This window comes from Cibotium barometz, chromosome 19 (genome assembly GCF_041138505.1).
Source record: "Cibotium barometz isolate CiBa-2024 chromosome 19, ASM4113850v1, whole genome shotgun sequence".
Taxonomy (NCBI): domain Eukaryota; kingdom Viridiplantae; phylum Streptophyta; class Polypodiopsida; order Cyatheales; family Cibotiaceae; genus Cibotium; species Cibotium barometz.
Window position 1 is genome coordinate 33,300,699 of NC_141064.1, and position 19,442 is coordinate 33,320,140.

The 19,442-nt window shown below is 38.7% G+C and overlaps 1 pseudogene; it reads left to right on the forward strand.

Annotated features, from left to right (window-relative positions):
- The first annotated feature begins 18,391 nt into the window (after positions 1–18,391).
- Positions 18,392–18,956, forward strand: LOC147628486 (uncharacterized; annotated as a pseudogene).
- Positions 18,957–19,442: the final 486 nt, after the last annotated feature.

A 19,442-nucleotide genomic window follows, 5' to 3' on the forward strand; every position in this document is an offset into this window, starting at 1 on the left:
TAAGAATACGAACAGTTAAAAAATTTTAGAATCCCAATGGCTTTCATGGAATATGGAAAGCCAACAGTTTCAGGAAAATGAAAAGACAAAAAAAAAAAATCAGGAATGTGAAAGGTCAAAAATTTCCAGAATCTGAAAGGTCAAAAGATTTTCCGAAATTCGGAAAGCCAATAGATTTCCTGAGAGATAAAAGCCAAAAGGCACCAAAAGAAAAAATTTCTAGAAACTTTCAGAGAATTTTCTTTTCTCAGATTTCAAATTTTTCTCGTTTTTTTCTGACTTTTTTTTTCAAGCTTTTTTGGAATTGAAGAAAAACACTTTTTTTTATTAAAAAAAGTTTAAATAAAGCTTAATTAAGCTTTATACAAAAGCTTTTAATTTTTTTTTCAAGGGGGGCGTTTTTTTGCCTGACGGCTGCGCAGCCCCCCACCCCCACGTGCGCGCATTACTGTGGGAGAGAGAGAGGAGGTTCTTGAAATTTGAGCAATGTGATGAGATATGGTGGATCAAACACTAGAATCAACATCATTAACAAAGTGATTAGCAAATAATTAAGATATAATTAGTGGGTAATTAACAAATAAATTAATGTAGGCATGGATACTCAAAAACCAGCAAATTCTCATTAGGGCAATGCCTCAATTTATAGAGCTTACATCCAAGCATCAAATCCCACTGATTTCTCCTTGATTCACTCCACCTCTTTTCCATGATTCTCTTCACCTCTTCACTTTTCCCAGAATATCTCCCAGAATATCTCCACACTTCCTAAATCTTCTCATGCTACCCTTTATTCTCTCCCAGTAGATTCTTCTCACCTTTTTATAGGTTCTTTCACATTTACTCATTCTCTTTTACAGCCTCTAACCAAGGGCTTGTTCCCGCACACACCCTATTCACTTGTATTTTTAAAACCTCCCCTCAAGTGAATAATCCTAGCACACCTAGACCCTATACCAAGTTTGCCTCCCCTTACTTGATAGTCCGCGACTAGTGTCTACACCTCCCCTCAAGTTATCTTAGCACACCTGGACCCTATATCAAGTTTCTCTCTTACTTTTGATAGCCTGCGACCAGTGCCTCGAGTCCCTAAACTCCATGGTCCTTGACACTCTCTCTCTCTATGTGTCCAAGGCTTACTATAGTTGCCCGCGACCTTGACTAAAGTGCTCACACATACATCTACCACGTGCCCTACATCATCGGTGGCTCAGAGGTGGTTTTACTTTGTTGGGGCAGGTTACATTGGGTTGTGGGGTCTCTTTCTCTCTCTCTTAGAGATTTTCACATGGCTCCTCACTCTTTGGAGCCTCACAACTTCTCTTGTCTTCAGTCTTCTTGTCGTTGGCAGCTTCTCTCCACGCGTCCGTCTCTTCTTTTAGTTTTCTTGGGGTAGCTTCTCTTCTAGTGTCCATGTCTTCCTTTAGATTTTCTTGGTATGGATCTTCCTCTTGGAAAGAGATATTCTTCTTCTTTCATGGCTGGGGCCATGAGCTTGTCCGTCAAGTCTTCTTGCTCCATGTGAGCAACATGTTCAAATGATTTGCTGACAGTTCCTTTGGGTTTTTGATGTTTATCTTGTATCATTATACAATGCAAACCCAAATTTATGCGGGAGGTCTTACCTCTTGCCTTATTCTAGACAAGGGTAGTGAGCATTCATTCTTATGCACATTCCCAAATGCAACTCTGGCTGTGAATAATCTTGAATTTGAGTGAGATTTACAGGCATTAACCAAGGGTTAAATGCAAAATGATGATTATCACAAATTTATCAGCACAATTTTTTCAAAAATTACATTAAATCAGGGTAACCAATTTGTACGGGATGGTTGGAGAATCAAACCAACTCCGAATTGAAATCTGAAGTTATAGGGATCTGTATCAGATACCTAATGGTTAATTTGAACCCTCAATTGTACCAAAATATAATGATTAGCACTGATTAATCATTGATTAGTAAATTAATCCACTATTTTGTGTACAAAAAACAGAGTATGCGGGGAGTCCAAATCTAGTGCCTTAGACTTCAAATGAGCTCAAATGCTTTCAAAGCCATCAATAGCAATGAGTCTAGTAGAGGATTAAGCCAATAAACACAAGATTTGACCAAATATTGAAAGCTTAATCTTTGTTTTACCAAAGTCACCTGCTGATTGAAGAGCTTGGATCTCATTGTAGACTTGATGAAACTAAATTCTGTCTTCACCAGCTTGTAGAGCATGCTTGAAAACACCTTGGGCTAAGAGGAATTAGAGTGATTTAAACTGAGCAAGCAGAAATCTCAAATCCCCTTCAGAAAAACGGTGCCTACTAAATCGTCGATTTCTCCCAGCTCCGTTGGCGGTTTGCGCTTCTTTCTTGATGAGCTTGAAGAGCTATGAGATACCTATCATGTGCTAGAAGGGTTTGGCCTAATTTTATGTGTGCAAAGAGAGGGAGCTCCTCCACTAGCTGGGGGTACAGAGGTGAGTTGAAAAAAGAGGGAAAATTATAATTTTTTACTAATCCTAATCATCAGCAAAATAATTAGCAAGATAATGAGCTCACAAAATGATGGATTCTAGGCATGGCTCTGATACCATGTTGAAATTTGAGCAATGTGATGAGCTATGGTGGATCAAACACTAGAATCAACATCATTAACAAAGTAATTAGTAAATAATTAAGACGTAATTAGTGGGTAATTAACAAATAAATTAATGTAGGCATGGATACTCAAAAACCAGCAAATTCTCATTAGGGCAATGCCTCAATTTATAGAGCTTACATCCAAGCATCAAATCCCACTGATTTCTCCTTGATTCACTCCACCTCTTTTCCATGATTTCCACCTCTTCACTTTTCCCAGAATATCTCCACACTTCCTAAATCTTCTCATGCTACCCTTTATTCTCTCCCAGTAGATTTTTCTCACCTTTTCACAGGTTCTTTCACATTTACTCATTCTCTTTTACAGCCTCTAACCAAGGGCTTGTTCCCGCACACACCCTATTCACTTGTATTTTTAACAGGTCTCCCTCTCCATTCTCCTCTCTCCTTCTTCTCCAAATTATTCATCTCTCTCACCACCCCTCCTTTGTTATATCTCAAAGAAGATGATTAACTTTTGATTAAATTAGCTTAATCCTAATTAAAAGTTAATTATGATTAAAAATTAAGTACTTTGTGCCATCAAAGAGGTGTTCACATGGGCGAGAGGAAAATAGAAGAGAAATTCAAATTTAAGAGACGAAGAGGATCTCACGCACACAGGAGAGCATTCCATGCATAAATTGACTACCCCACTCTGCATTCTAGCAGAGATTTGGCAGAAAATCGAAAGAATATTCGTGGAAAACCTGCAAAAATGCAAAAAATATATTTTTAACCATAAAAATGCTCTAAAGTTTTCTTTAAAATTAGGAAAAAAATTCTTAAAAATTGTAGAAAATCAGGGAATTCATTCTACCAAAAATATCCACAAAAAAATATGTGGTATTTTGGTAAAAATTTCCATTAATACTTATTTTAAACAGTAAAAAATAGAAAAAAATAGCATTAAACTCACGTAATTTCCCTGCAACGTCGATTCGTCCATTGAATAGAAGAAACACGTGTTCCAACTACCATATCGACGATCCACGTGTAAATCATCAACACAAAAATCAACAAAATAATATTTTTATTTAGTAAATATTAAAATTTACTTTAAAAAAAGCCAAAAAATTACAATAAGAAAGAAAAAATAACAACAATTAACTAGAGATTGCTTTGATACCACTGTTAAAACCTTAAGATCTCTCTAGATAATTGTTATGCATAAACATGCATAAATCAGGCATAAACTCATCCACCCGACGACCACCCCCCGAGCCCAAGGGATGCACACATGAATTATAATGAAGAACATCATACCTTTACCTTGATGTCCCATACCATCAAGAGGTATAACTCCAATCCAGTAGCATGTAGTTATAGTGTGAAATGGTAGGTGAGTAGATATAATCCTCTATACAAGAGAACATCATATCATAACCTAGCCTCAAGATAACATAGCCTTAGCCTCCCTTGAGTGTGCCCCATGCCCCTATTATATAGGAGGGTCCTCAAGTGACTCTTGACTCTCTATTTCCCATGTGTGACCCTCGAATGCCTGACCCTAACCTTAACCCTTAAGGTTAGTCCTAAACCCATGCTCCACTAGAGCTTGTTCCCATGCTCCCATGCTCACAAGCTTAATGTGGGTTAGCCTCCTAGTATATGCACACATAATGTGCATATAACATACTTCCCCTCTCTCAAAACATTGCACTCTTGCAATGACAAGAAGGAGAACTACGCTGAACAATGTCAACTGACTCCCAAGTCGAATCCTCTATTTCCCTATCTTTTCACCTAATTTTAACCTCAGGGAGGATTAGTCAACTACAAAGTTTCCTTTCCTTGAATTCAAGTACCTTATCAGGTTCATGTGGAACATAGGATAATTCTTCGACTTCAACAAGTTCTTGAGAGGAGTAACTATGTTATCCTCACCTCCAAGTTTCCCTTTCAATCTATTGATATGAAAGACTGGATGAACTCTAGATAACATGTGGCGGTAGTTTAAGTTCATACGCAACCATGCCAATCCGATGTATAAATCGAAATGGACCACAATATCTAGGAGATAAATTCGAGCATTTTCCTATTGATAAAGTTTGAGAATCTTTAGGAACTTTTAAATAAACCAACGCTCCTGGTTCAAAAGACCAAGATGATCATCTCCTATCAGCATAAAATCGTACTCTATCCTGAGCACTCCTTATAGAATCCTAAGCTTTGGTCAGCATTTCCTACATATCACGCAAAAAATCCCTCGATAAATCAAGCTTAATGTCCTTAAGAGACTGACATCAATAGGTGCCCTGGGTTGATACTCATACATAAGTATGCATGGACTAAAACCAATAGCTATATGTTTAAAACTGTTATATGCAAATTCCATCATTGGAAGATATTTTTCCCAATTTGATGCTTTTCGAGAGACATAGGCACGAAGCATATCCTCTACAATCTGATTCATACGCTCTGTTTTCCCATCAGACTGCGGATGATCAAAGGAACTCATACTTAAAGTAGTTTCCTCATTGTAAACCATTTGGAATAAAGTAGGAAAACATGGCATTATAACAATAGGAACCAGGTATCCATCGGCGGTTTGATGTACCCCACATCTGCTCATGGAATTATCGGCATCCCGAGTTACCCAACTCTAAAGAAAGAGATTTCAACAAGTGAAAATGCCGACGAGATTACACTCATTAATACATGCAGGCTATAGATAAAAGAAGTTTATCCAGAGAATGTCCACACAATAACTTTAAATGAATTTAGAAAATGAGATTGTTTTTGAATGTTGAGGTCAACATGCTAAGTGATGTAAGCAAAGTAACAATCTTGAGCCCAAATTATCCCATAAGATAATATATGTGAGGGATCGCTAGCATCCCATACCACCATGATACCACCCATACATAGCTTACCAATTTGAAACTCCCTAGTATGCCGTCTAGGAAATATGAATAAAATCCTGTATAAAAGGAATAAGATGGCCTTATCCCACACTTTCACATACTAAAACATGTCTCTATATACGTGAGACCACATCAAGGAATAACTCTTCCCGAGTACATCATTAGAAAAGAACTTTGAATTATTGGTGCCTTTCTAATGATAACTACCCAAAACACAATAAAGTTAGGGTAGAAAAATAACTCACCTAGATACATAAGCAACTAGGTATTCGAGTTGGAATATGTACAAGAGTACAAGCAATATACTCTAAAATTAAAGCACATTATATTATCCAAAAGATAAAAAGATCATTATAAACCATGGATAAAAGCATAGAAGCTCCTCGAATCCATGAAAACCATAGTTGATCATAAAAATCAATGCATGCCATCTAATGGTCATTAATCATGCCAAAAGAAGCATTAAAATTGGTGGCCAACTCATCAATCCGGAGTATATGAACGTGGTGTCGTTCAAGCAAAACTCTAAAGTAAGCAAGTGAAACACATGTGTGTAACACTCATTAAAAAACCCCTAGATACAAGTGATCTAGGATGAACCTGACGAGTCCATATAAAACTTGAAAAACATCCAATAAAATCTACCAAAACAAACCGATCAACTAACCCATGATATAATTTGTGTTAGGCTTAGGAAATTAAGCATAGACCACACTTAAAAAAGTGTAAAATAAATTATCATGGAAAAGTGTCCAAGGTGAGACACACTTTGAACACAGATTATAGCCATCATTGAAAAACCCTTGAGTGTGCCCCATGCCCTTGAGTGTGCCCCATGCCCCTATTATATAGGAGGGCCCTCAAGTGATTCTTAACTCTCCATTTCCCATGTGTGACCCTTGGATGCCTGACCCCCTAACCTTAACCCTTAAGGTCAGTCCTAACCCATGCTCCACTAGAGCTTGTTTCCATGCTCCCATGCTCACAAGCCTAATGTGGGTTAGCCTCCTAGTATATGCACACATAATGTGCATATAATAGAGGGAGAGAGAGAGAGAGAGAGGGGGGGATACCATGCATGGTTCTATAGTCCCTAGCATCAACAGTCGACGACATGCATGGTGCTACAGTCCACATGCATCAACAGTCGACGACATGCATGGTTCAACAGTCACATGCATGGTTGGCAACAGGCGTTGGGCACGTAAAAGTGATAGGAAAGGAGGGAGAGAGAGAGAGAGGGGGGTATGTTTAACGATTGCATATCTTAATATGTGTGTTTTTTTCATTATGTCACTCTCTTTCTTTCTGTTTTGGCAAGTTGTTTGCAAGCCATCATCGGACAGGTAAGTAGTAGCTCCTTCTTTGTCGTCCGTGGCGCGGCGAGTCTCTCTCCGACCATTCCAAAAAGTGCACTCTCGGAAGTAAGTCACCTATAGGCTATTAGAGAGAGGTTTCATTTGAGGATGATGTAGTGTGTTGTCCATTTACTGTGTGCTAGAGAGAGGAGAGAGGTTGGAGGTGGTGCTATTAAGGAGAGGGGATCGGCGATCATTTTTGTTTGTCTCTTTGTCCCACGACTACGGTGTTCGTCTCTCTATCGAGGGCTATGGGTCCGGTTGCTTTGTGTGCAATAGTAAATAACGTGAATGATGGTTATTTTGAAATGTCGTGCATAATGGTTTTAGTAATGTGAATGGCTAGCATGCGTGCGTGCGTGTGTGTGTGTGTGAGAGAGAGAGAGTGCAACCTTTTATTGTCTTTTTAAAGACACTTTAATATTATTTCTTTTTGTTTAAGTGTGCGTGTGTGTGTGCGTGTGTGGTGTGTGTGTGTGTGTGAGAGAGAGAGAGAGAGAGAGAGAGAGAGAGAGAGAGAGAGAGAGAGAGAGAGAGAGAGAGAGAGAGAGAGAGAGAGAGAGAGAGAGACTTATTGCATTAACTTTGCCATTTGTGTGTTTGTGTTTAGTGTGTGTGTGTGTGTGAATGTGTGTGTGTGTGTGCTGTGTGTGTTTAAGAGAGTTCTTTTTATTGAAGTTGAAAGTTTTTAAAATGTTTTAATAATATGAATAGCAAGTGTGTGTGTGTGTGTGTGTGTGTGTGTGTGAGAGAGAGAGAGAGAGAGAGAGAGAGAGAGAGAGAGAGAGTTATTGCATTAACTTTTCCATGTGTGTGTTTGTGTTTGGGGGGTGTGTGTGTGTGTGTGTGTGTGTGTGTGAGAGAGAGAGAGAGAGAGAGAGAGAGAGAGAGAGAGAGAAATATTTCAGTTATTCGAATAGGAAAAGTTTGTGTCACGGGTGTGTGTGTGTGTGTGTGCGAGTAATTATGGCATTTCTTAAGTTTGTGTGTTAGTTGAGAGATTTTTTTAAAATGTTGAAAGCTTTTTGAAATGTTTTATTAATTTGAATAGCATGTGTGCCGTGTTTTATTAATCAAAATGCTTAACAAAAAGGAGATGAATAAATCTTTTACTGCGGTTTTTTCTTTCTATTAAGTAAACTTAGATCATTAGCTTTTTTAGTGAGAGATCTTACATGATCATCTTCGGAGTTGAATTCTAAAGCTTTTGTGGTTTTGTTGAAGTCCTCTGTACCTCAAAAAATACAAGGTTTCTTTGTAGAAGATTTCATAGTACTCGGGGTAATGGAAAGCCTTTTAATATCACTACCTTTTGCAGGTTTAAGAATAGCTTCAATAGTACTAGAAACATGAGTATTGAGTAAGTGAGGAAGCAAAGGGGTGTTGGGAGTGTAAAGAGCTAGATTGCGGGTAGCTTCCAGCATAAAGTCATGGACCAAAAGTAAACAATGAGAGCAGTTCTAACTTCACTAGGAAAGGAGTCCACCCAACCAATAAAAGCATAAATAAGAGCAGATCCAGATGAAAAAGGGAAAAATTAGGAAGGTTTTGAAATACAAACCAAAGTAGGTGATCTAAACAAATGATGGGAGCAGAGAGCAAGTGGAGTTACGATCTAATCTTTTTTATTGGCATTTAAGAAATGGTCTAAACGTGTTCCAATAATTTTTAAGGAATTTTTTGGGTTCACAAACCTTGTCTTAATTAATGGGTCCCTTAGTTCTAGTAATTAGTGCAGGATTAGAGCATTTAGAAGGATCAATATCGGTAAGTTTAATTTTTCATAGTTCAAAAAAGAAATCATTAGATGGCAGATGCTTAGCTTGAATGGCAGAGGACCTACATTGATCAACCACTTCAGAGGAAAAACTATAAAATAGGGCTAAGGAAAGAGAGAGAGAAAGGTGCACGATGGTTAATCACCTCAAAGTCCCATAGTTTATGATCCAGTCTAATAGATTCCAACTCCAGTTGACATGGGGGGAAGGAGAGGAATAGATCCTTAAAAGGAAGGGGAAATCACTTTCTAAGAGGGGAAGGAAGAAGAAGGTTTGGATGCTAAGGCAGAAAGGGCTTCTTTTTCATCATAATTTATCCAAAAGATCAAAGTCAAGGAGAGGGTTAGCAATTTGAAAGAGGTATATTTGGTTTCTAAAGGTATGGGAGGGAGGTCATTGATTTGAAAGAGTTTGTTCACAATAGAAGGTAAGGTAGAAAAGTAGAAGTTAAGGTCACATGAATCTCCTAAAAGTCAATAAGAGGTAAGGAGGAAAATAATTTATTGAAGGCTTCTAAGAAAGACGATTAGTCCTTTTTAGAAGTAATAAGAAGGGCAATCCAATCATTAATAGAGGCAATGGTGAAAGTAGAAGGTGTGTGTGTGTGAGAGAGAGAGAGAGAGAACATAGAGAAAATTAGAGAACATTGTGTAAAAAATAAATATGCTAAATAGTATTTAAATGAAAAATCCTAATACTATTACTAGCATGAAACTTAGTGAAGGAAACATTGCAACACCTAGTATGTGTATTACAAAATTCCCCAAAGACAAATGAGAACAACCGATCATACGTTTTAATGAAAAAACCTCATAATATTACTAAATGTTAAGAGAAATTTATCAAGTGTTAAAGTTAATTTAGCACTACATCAATGTTGGTTAACAAGCTATAATTAGCCTATTAAAACCTTATTGCACCTATAAATCAATGAGTGAATGATTAAGAAAAATATTAAACAAATTAGCGAAAAAGTATTGGTTATGTAGTAAACGGGTTATATTAGAGGGTTTAATAATACTAAGACTTAATTAATTGAACAAACAAGTTACCATGACATCCAAACGTTGAATGCCAGCCCGCAGTAATTGAGTTCTTTATTGACTCAATACAAAAACTGATAATATTAACAAGGTATGAAAGAGATGAAACTGAATAGTATTAGTAGTAAAGAACAAATGAAAGTAAACACTTAATCAGGTTGCATTGTCTAAGTATCAGGCTGGAGATGAACGCATAAGACTATGAAATAAGAGTTTACTAGCGCCACCTGAGGAGTCGCCCTAGCAAGCATACCCCTCCGTACTAGCAAGTAAGTGGTGGGTGATTCAGTCGCTATGCAAGGTGGCGTATTTATAGGTACGCAGGAAGCTTAGTAAGTTGGCTTACAACTTAAACATAATTAGGTAAACAAAACAAGATTATTATGGCCATTGTTTACTAGTTAACTACCAGTAGTTATATTTGATTAACTATCATCAATTACTCCCTACCATTATTATATAAAATTTAATGAGATTCATGTTGCGCATCTATTAATGTGAGTAGTGTGAGAGCTGGCAAAGCACAATAGACCATTTTAAGGTCTAATAATTGAAAAAGCCACCATCTACTAAATTTCATTGATTTTTTATATGCAGGTTGGTCTAAAAATGGTGCGAAGGGGGTTAGCTTAGACATAAAATTGCTATTGGAGAAGTGGGATTTACTGTTGTAGAAGACCTTAGATACGAGTGTCTAAATTTTCACAAATTTTTCCACATTATTGAAAAGAATAATTAGGTTACCTTTCATTATTGTTGTTAAAGTGGTAAGAAGAAACATTTTATATAAATCCTATGAACAAAATTTTATATAGAACCAAAGTTGAAATAAGAACAAATCTAATACTAACACATTTATGAAGTAAAGAGGGGTTTTCCCATGTAACATTATAATTACATGGGAAGTAAAGAGGGTTTTTCCCATGTAACATTATAATTACGCCCAACCACATATATAGCAAGTTCAAAACTAACAGTTGGAGGAATGCATGGTTTATGGATGGACATATGGTTTATGGATGTCCAGACATATGTGACTCATTGAGACGTTGATAACTCTCTATGTTGATATGGGTAACTCGGGACACCAATAATTCCATGAGCAGATGTGGGGTACATTGGGCCGCCAATGGATACCTGGTTCCTAGTGTTATAATGCCATATTTTCCTACTTTATTCCGAATGGTTTACGATGAGGAAACTACTTTGAGTATGAGTTTCTTTGATCATCTGCAGTGTCTGATGGGAAAACAGAGCGTATGAATAAGATATTGTAGAGGATATGCTTCGTGCATATATCTCTGGAAAAGCATCAAATTGAAAAAAATATGTTCCAATGATGGAATTTGCGTATAACAGTTTTAAACATACGGCTATTGGTTTTAGTCCATGCATACTTATGTATGGGTATCAACCCAGGGCACCTATTGATGTCAGTCTCTTTAGGACATTGAGCTTGATGCATCGAGGTATTTTTTGCGTGATATGTAGGAAATGCTGACCGAAGCTCAGGATTCTATCAGGAGTGCTCAGGATAGAGTATAATTTTATGCTGATAGGGGACGCTTATCTTGGTCTTTTGAACCAGGAGCATTGGTGTATTTAAAAGTTCCTAAAGATTCTCAGACTTTGTTAATAGGAAAATGCTCTAATTTATCTCCTAGATATTGTGGTCCATTTCGATTTATACATCGGATTGGCACGGTTGCATATGAACTTAAACTACCTCCACATGTTAGAGTTCATCTAGTCTTTCATATCAATAGAGTGAAAGGGAAACTTGGAGGTGAGGATAATATAGTTACTCCTCAAGAACTCGTTGAAGTTGAAGAATTATCCTATGTTCCACATGAACCTGATAAGGTACTTGAATTCAAAGAAAGGAAACTTTGTAGTTGACTAATTCTTGAGGTTAAAATTAGGTGAAAAGATAGGGAAATAGAGGATTCGACTTGGGAGTCAGTTGAGATTGTTCAGCGTAGTTCTCCTTCTTTTCATTGCAAGAGTGCAATGTTTTGAGAGAGGGGAAGTATGTTATATGCACATTATGTGAGCATATATTAGGAGGCTAACCCACATTAGGCTTGTGAGCATGGGAGCATGGGAACAAGCTCTAGTGGAGCATGGGTTAGGACTAACCTTAAGGGTTAAGGTTAGGGTCAGGCATCCGAGGGTCACACATGGAAAATGGAGAGTCAAGAGTCACTTGAGGGCCCTCCTATATAATAGGGACATGGGGCACACTCAAGGAAGGATAAGGCTATGTTATCTTGAGGCTAGGTTATGATATGATGATTATAGATCTACTCACCTACTATTTCACACTATAACTACATGCTACTGGATTGGAGTTATACCTCTTGATGGTATGGGACATCAAGGTAAAGGTATGATGTACTTCATTATAATTCATGTGTGCATCCCTTGGGCTCGGGGGTAGTCGGGTGGATGAGTTTATGCCTGATTTATGCATGTTTATGCATAACAATTATCTAGAGAGATCTTAGGGTTTTAACACCCTCCTTTTCGATCGCATGAGCATTGAGCATTCAACACGGCCAGAGATAGAGATAGGGAGTGCCTACAGTAAAACATGGATATATAGGGAAGGCCAACCACCACACCAAAGGGGAGCACACATCAACTTGAGAGCCAGTCGGGAGAGCGAACCACCAAAACAGAGGAGGAGACACGTCCATTGGAGAAGTCGGGAGCGTAAACCACCAATAGAGGAGGGGAGTACATCCACTGGAGAGGACATTTCTAATAGCTTGCACAACCACCAAAAAAACACGAGTTAGAGAGAGAGAGAGAGAGAGAGAGAGAGAGAGAGAGAGAGAGAGAGAGAGAGAGAGAGAGAGAGAGAGAGAGATGCTCACCACCAAGGAATAGATGAAAGCTTACATGCAATGATGGTTGGATGCAGTGTTGACAGGAGGGAGCTCACTTGATTTGCAAAGGACGAAGACGTAGACAAAGGCGTGGCCGCGCTGCATCAACGAAGGCAGCGACCTGCAACCTAGGACCTGAAACGTGTGATCTACAACCTACGGCCCCTGCAAGAGAGGCGGCCTAGCAACGCAATAGGGGTGGCACTGCATTGGAGGAGTGGTGGCCCATCAATGTGCAACATGAAGGCGACTCATGCAGTGTCGACGTGGAGGGAAGAAAAAAACGCGACACATGGATGGCGAGACTTGCCTTGTAAGATATAGTAGAGATAGTCATAAGGCTTTTCATGAATCACAATTCTATTGTTGGGTATTTTGGAGTCTCATGTGTGTGCACGTCTCGTGTGTCTGTGTCCACCTTTTGTATGTATACCTGAGTTTGTGTTTGTGGGTAAACATGAATGGGAATAAGTATGCCATGTGTACTTGTCTTATTAGTATATGTGATGTGAGATAAGGTTTTATACCTATGAAAGGCATGTACTCTCTGAGTTCAAGTACATCTAATCCAATATCATTGAGTTATGCAAATAATCTCTCACTAAGAGCTTTTATTTCTCTCTCTACCTCTCACTCCCTTCTCCCGCTTTCTCTCTTTCTTCTTTGCAGCCATGGATCCCCTATTGTGCATCTCTGATCCTTCAAATTGAAAAAAGCATCAAATTGGGATATGCTTCATGTATATATCTCTGGAAAAGCATCAAATTGGGAAAAATATCTTCCAATGATGGAATTTGCGTATAACAGTTTTAAACATACGGCTATTGGTTTTAGTCCATGCATACTTATGTATGGGTATTAACCCAGGGCAGCTATTGATGTCAGTCTCTTTAGGACATTGAGATTGATACATCGAGGGATTTTTTACGTGATATGTAGGAAATGTTGACCGAAGCTCAGAATTCTATCAGGAGTGCTCAGGATAGAGTACGATTTTATACTGATAGGGGGCGCTCATCTTGGTCTTTTGAACCAGGAGCATTGGTTTATTTAAAAGTTCCTAAAGATTCTCAGACTTTGTCAATAGGAAAATGCTCGAATTTATCTCCTAGATATTGTGGTCCATTTCGATTTATACATCGGATTGGCACAGTTGCGTATGAACTTAAACTACCTCCACATGTTAGAGTTCATCCAGTCTTTCATATCAATAGATTGAAAGGGAAACTTGGAGGTGAGGATAACATAGTTACTCCTCAAGAACTCGTTGAAGTTGAAGAATTATCCTATGTTCCACATGAACTTGATAAGGTACTTGAATTCAAGGAAAGGAAACTTTGTAGTTGACTAATCCCTGAGGTTCAAATTAGGTGAAAAGATAGGGAAATAGAGGATTCGACTTGGGAGCCAGTTGAGATTGTTCAGCGCAGTTCTCCTTCTTTTCATTGCAAGAGTGCAATGTTTTGAGAGAGGGGAAGTATGTTATATGCACATTATGTGTGCATATATTAGGAGGCTAACCCACATTAGGCTTGTGAGCATGGGAGCATGGGAACAAGCTCTAGTGGAGCATGGGTTAGGACTAACCTTAAGGGTTAAGGTTAGGGTCAGGCATCCGAGGGTCACACATGGAAAATGGAGAGTCAAGAGTCACTTGAGGGCCCTCCTATATAATAGGGGCATGGGGCACACTCAAGGGAGGCTAAGGCTATGTTATCTTGAGGCTAGGTTATGATATGATGTTCTCTTGTATAGAGGATTATATCTACTCACCTACTATTTCACACTATAACTACATGATACTGGATTGGAGTTATACCTCTTGATGGTATGGGACATCAAGGTAAAGGTATGATGTACTTTATTATAATTCATGTGTGCATCCCTTGGGCTCGGGGGTAGTCGGGTGGATGAGTTTATGCCTGATTTATGCATGTTTATGCATAACAATTATCTAGAGAGATCTTAGGGTTTTAACACCCTCCTTTCCGATCGCATGAGCATTGAGCATTCAACACGGCCAGAGATAGAGATAGGGAGTGCCTACAGTAAAACAGGGATATAAAGGGAAGGCCAATAGCCACACCAAAGGGGAGCACACATCAACTTGAGAGCCAGTCGGGAGAGCGAACCACCAAAACAGAGGAGGAGACACGTCCATTGGAGAAGTCGGGAGCGTAAACCACCAATAGAGGAGGGGAGCACATCCACTGGAGAGGACATTTCTAATAGCCTGCACAACCACCAAAAAAACACGAGTTAGAGAGAGAGAGAGAGAGAGAGAGAGAGAGAGAGAGAGAGAGAGAGAGAGAGAGAGAGAGATGCTCACCACCAAGGAACAGATGAAAGCTTGCATGCAATGACGGTTGGATGCTGCGTTGATAGGAGGGAGCTCACTTGATTTGCAAAGGACGAAGACGTAGACAAAGGCGTGGCCGCGCTGCATCAACGAAGGCAGCGACTTGCAACCTAGGACCTGAAACATGTGACCTACAACCTACGGCCCCTACAAGAGAGGCGACCTAGCAACGCAATAGGGGTGGCACTGCATTGGAGGAGTGGTGGCCCATCAATGTGCAACATGAAGGTGACTCATGCAGTGTCGACGTGGAGGGAAGAAAAAAACGCGACATATGGATGGCGAGACTAGCCTTGTAAGATATAGTAGAGATAGTTATAAGGCTTTTCATGAATCACAATTCTATTGTTGGGTATTTTGGAGTCTCATGTGTGTGCAAGTCTCGTGTGTGTCTCCACCTTTTGTATGTATACCTGAGTTTGTGTTGTACAAATTGCAATGGTGCATATGTATAAAATTACTATAGAAGAATGTGGTCATGTGCTAAAGTTCGTGTTGAAGCTGGATGAGGCACATATCCAAAAAGGACAAAAGATGGAAAGAGTGAGCATATCTATCACATGAACATGGCAATTGAGTACAACAATGGTAGAGGAGATGAACCAGAACATAAAATCCAGTTAGAGATGGAGCTTTGGTGGGTTGGTGCAGCTTAGATACCAATTGAAAAATCATGAAACCCTCAAATGGTTGTTCTCCCACACAGGTATCCCTAATATCATTCAATCCCAAAGTACTGGAGATATGTTGATAGTTGATGGAGTTGGCAATTTCAAAGTGGAATGGCATTTGACTGAAAGACTATCAAATGTATGCTTAGAATATGCAACGGGGCTAATGCAAAGTATCCTTGCATTTATTGTATGGAAGGTATGGGATCAAAAGAGTGGAGCAGTTTGCGACTAGCAAGGAGAGTCCCAATGAGAGACTCTATATATCTGAGTAAGTTCAAGAATAAAGAAGACATTTGGGATCCCATTCTTCCTATCTCTCTTAAGAATGTTCACATATGCACTTTGCATACATAGATAAGAATAATTGACAAGCTTTTGAGATTGCATCTTGATTATGCATATTAAACCAACATCGTTTGGCAGATCGATGTATTGATAAATGTGAAGCATTGTTATCAAAAATGGCCTTTAATGGGGGTCAGTTTCATTAAGGAAAGATCCAACAGTTTCAGGGAAAACACGAGATGTCTTGGCATATGTCTCCATGGGAGGTGCAAAAGCCAGAAGATTTTTAAGAAACCATAGTAAAAAACAAGTGAATGTTAAGTGGGATTGTTGGAAAGAATTGTGTGAGATCACGACAAATGTTGCCAGTACACCACAGCTAGCAAATGTGTGAGACCACAACAATTGTGTGAGATCACGAGACAAATGTTGCCAGTGTACCGCAGCTAGCAAATTTTAGAATGGAGGTTTGGAAGCATCTTAACATCTTTTCAAATGTTCTTAGACAACAAAAGACATCAGCTACATATGCACAAGAGTACAAAAGTTCTATTACGAATCTCATTCAAATAATCAAAGAAGCATGGGGAGAAAACGATATCACATACTACTTGGTTAGACTCCTCTGTATTTATGATACACTCAGTGGAATTGACATATACTTTTTTTTTTGGTTATGCAGCACATCCTCCATGTACATGGGCCATATTTTGTTGAGGAGCATGGACCCCTAGCAACATACAGTAACCAAGGGATGGAAAAGTAACATTACCAGGCACGCACATTATTCTTTCTTCGGAGCACAAGACATGGTGGAGGGGCTACAAGAAGCAATGCTCTTGCAAAGTTATTCAACTGGTTTTTTAGAAGACAACTGCAAAGAATGCAAAAAAATGACATTTCAAACACATAACACTGTCAAAAAAGAGAACTGTTGTATTCATAACTTTGTACAAAAAGTTATCTACTATAATCCGGAGTATGTACAAAAAGTCTATTCCAAAGTTTTCACATCATCATCCTTTGTTTAGTGCTCCCCTGGAGCGTAGAAATTTCCTTCTATCGTAGCCACCTAGTGTGTTTACATCGGTTTTATTTGCAACTAGAGCCTACGTAGAGTATGTCAAAGAATATCCTACTCTAGAGACGGAAAACCCAGGGCCATAACCAAAAATTCTAGTAGCGGTTGTCTTCTCAAGAAACATGATTTTGTTAGCATTGGCTTGTATAGTTGAGAAGCCATACAGTCTGTAGAGAGCTTTAATACAAAGTATAAGCCAGTCTGCATCCTCGGAGAATTGGCTATGCAACACGAAAAATATTCTCATCCATTTTGGACAAATAGTGTCCAAGTGCAATATCTTTCCTTGCCTTGAGCCTTTACCTCTCCCTAAGAAGTTGTCTTCATCTGCTAGCTCCAACTGTAAACAAGAGGAATACTATGAAATTACTGTAAGTTAAAACAACAAAATGTATGGATTCAAATTCATATTCATTTGCCTTTTGATTTTTATCTTGTTTTCTTTGATGTTTTTACGTTGGACATAATCACTCTGTTCCCTACCAACATGAGCAATACTAAGTGAAGCTTGAAGCTGATTAAATTTATCTTCGGAGATCAATGGTTGTGACTCCTATCCTTTCTTAATAAATAATGATAAAGCATGAGTTGAGTCAATGAACTTGTCATCTGAAGTAGACACATCTAAAGCAGCAAATTCATCATTATGCTCATTCTCAATATCAGTGGTGGTGTGCTAAAGTTCGTGTTGAAGCTGGATGAGGCACATATCCAAAAAGGACAAAAGATGGAAAGAGTGAGCATATCTATCACATGAACATGGCAATTGAGTACAGCAATGGTAGAGGAGAGGAACCAGAACATAAAATCCAGTCGGAGATGGAGCTTTGGTCGGTTGGTGCAGCTTAGATACCAACTGAAAATCATCAAACCCTCAAATGGTTGTTCTCCCACACAGGTATCCCTAATATCATTCAATCCCAAAGTACTGGAGATATGCTGATAGTTGATGGAGTTGGCAATTTCAAAGTGGAATGGCATTTGGGTGCTGACTTAAAGACTATCAAATGTATGCTTGGAATATGCAACGGGGCTAATGCAAAGTATCCTTGCATTTATTGTATGATGGAAGGTATGGGATCAAAAGAGTGGAGCAGTTTGCGACCAGCAAGGAGAGTCCCAATGAGAGACTCTATAGATTTGAGCAAGTTCAAGAATACAGAAGACATTTGGGATCCCATTCTTCCTATCTCTCTTAAGGATGTTCACATATGCACTTTGTATGCATAGATAAGAATAATTGACAAGCTTTTGAGATTGCATCTTGATTATGCATATTCTATTAAACCAACATCGTTGGCAGATCGATGTATTGATAAATGTGAAGCATTGTTATCAAAAATGGGCTTTCATTGGGGTCAGGCTCATTAAGGAAAGATCCAACAGTTTTAGGAAAAACACGAGATGTCTTGGTAGATGTCTCCATGGGAGGTGCAAAAGCCAAAAGATTTTTAAGAAACCATAGTAAAAAACAAGTGAATGTTACGTGGGATTGTTGGAAAGAATTGTGTGAGATCACGACAAATGTTGCCAGTACACCGTGGGGCGAGAAAATCTTAGGATGGAGGTTTGAAAGCATCTTGACATCTTTTTAAATGTTCTTAGACAACAGAAGACATCAGCTACATATGCACAAGAGTACAAAAGTTCTATTACAAATCTCATTCAAATAATCAAAGAAGCATGGGGAGAAAAAGATATCACATACTATTTGGTAAGACTCCTTTGTATTCATGATACACTCAGTGGAATTGACATATGCTAATTTTTTTTTTGGTTATGCAGCACATCCTCCATGTACATGGGCCATATTTTGTTGAGGAGCATGGACCCCTAGAAACATACAGTAACCAAGGGATGGAAAAGTCACATTACCAGGCACGCACATCATTCTTTCAGAGCACATGACATGGTGGAGGGGCTACAAGAAGTAATGCTCTTGCAGAGTTGTTCAACTGGTTTTTTGGAAGACAACTACAAAGAATGTAGAAAAACGACATTTCAAACACATAACACTGTCAAAAAAGAGAACTGTTGTACAAAAAGTTATCTACTATAATCCAGAGTATGTACTAAAAGTCTATTCCAAAGTTTTCACATCATCATCCTTTGTCAATGCTCCCCTGGAGCGTAGAAATTTCCTTCTATTATAGCCACCTAGTGTGTTTACATCGGTTTTATTTGCAGCTAGAGCCTACGCAGAGTATGTCAAAAAATATCCTGCTCTACAGACGAAAAACCCAGGGCCATAACCAAAAATTCTAGTAGCAGCTGTCTTCTCAAGAAACATGATTTTGTTAGCGTTGGCTTGTATAGCTGAGAAGCCATACAGTTTGTAGAGAGCTTTAATACAAAGTATAAGCCAGTCTGCATCCTCGGAGAATTAGCTATGCAACACATGGAAAATATTCTCATCCATTTTGGACAAATAGTGTCCAAGTGCAGTATCTTTCTTGCTAGAGCCTTTACCTCTCC